The sequence below is a fragment of the Fukomys damarensis genome, unplaced genomic scaffold (assembly GCF_012274545.1).
Source record: "Fukomys damarensis isolate Sample0158 unplaced genomic scaffold, DMR_v1.0_HiC HiC_scaffold_4, whole genome shotgun sequence".
Classification (NCBI taxonomy): Eukaryota; Metazoa; Chordata; class Mammalia; order Rodentia; family Bathyergidae; genus Fukomys; species Fukomys damarensis.
In genome coordinates this window covers 49722486-49723488 of record NW_022900916.1, presented here as the reverse complement: position 1 = coordinate 49723488, position 1003 = coordinate 49722486, and the positions used below count along the sequence as shown (strand labels likewise).

The window sequence follows — 1003 nt, the reverse complement described above, 5'->3', positions numbered from 1 at the left end:
TTCATCTATTAAGCATTTATCAGCCTCCTTGACCGTTCTTTGGCTCCAACAGCTCCACCTTACTTTGCAATCATAAACTATGCACTTTTGCCAACCTGGAATGCACACTCTGTTCCTGCCTGGCCAGAGCTCACTCTAAATCTACACTCCCTCAACCCCCAGTATCCTAAGCTCTTTATTTGTTGGCAGCCAGTTAAAAGGGGTTTCCTTATGAATCATAGTGGGCAGGGAGGTTGAGTAGTATACCCTAGTCTTGTGCCATAATCTGTATGGAATGTATTTGAAAGGGAAGAAAAAAATCTAGAATTTAGTTCAACATTTGACTTCAAAACACATTCTCAAGATATTGGAGTGTGATGTGGAAAAAAATCAGTGCCTCTCTATGGAAAAGTTTACTCTCCCAATATTGTCTTCAGAGGGACAGGAACTAAGCTGTACACGCCCAAGTCTGAGGCTTCTGTGTAACAAGGTGCTCATTTCTTTGCTCTTTTAGACAATACAACTTTCCAAGGAAGACAATGAAAGTGGTCAGTCTAGTGATGAGGTGAAGGGGGAAACATGCTGTGAGAACACTCAGATACAAAGACAAAGGCGTCCACCTATTCTCTGGAACAAAAGTCGACATCTCAGTGATGCTATCTTTAGCTGCAACAAGTCTAAAGAGTGTTATGAGATACGGTGTGTTTATAAATGTCATGGGATAAAAATGAGAACATTGTTTCTCATCATGTCCTTTACCTGTTTACAGTAAGTCAGAAATAAAGATTTGCTTATCAGTATGTACTTGTCTAGAAAAATGAATCAAGAATAGCTATTGAGTTCTAAATTATATTTCAAAGAGACTACACTATATTATCCAATTGTTTTTCCTTTTTAAATCTCACAGAAATACTCAAGCTCCTGAAATTTTTTTTAAAAAGTAAAGGCATTTTGCGATGAAAAGCTAGAAAACTTGCAGGTGTAAGGTTAGAATTTGTTTGAAAAACTAAACCTATCACACACA

At 37.7% G+C, this 1003-nt stretch overlaps 1 long non-coding RNA gene across 2 annotated transcripts in view; it reads left to right on the top strand.

The window, feature by feature from the left end:
* The window catches only part of LOC117283435, a 3804-nt gene extending 3192 nt beyond the window's left edge, over nucleotides 1-612 (top strand). For both annotated transcript variants that reach the window (XR_004514416.1, XR_004514415.1), the window contains exon 4: nucleotides 494-612. This is a non-coding gene — a long non-coding RNA (uncharacterized LOC117283435). The remainder of the gene's footprint in view (nucleotides 1-493) is intronic.
* The last annotated feature ends 391 nt before the right edge of the window (nucleotides 613-1003 follow it).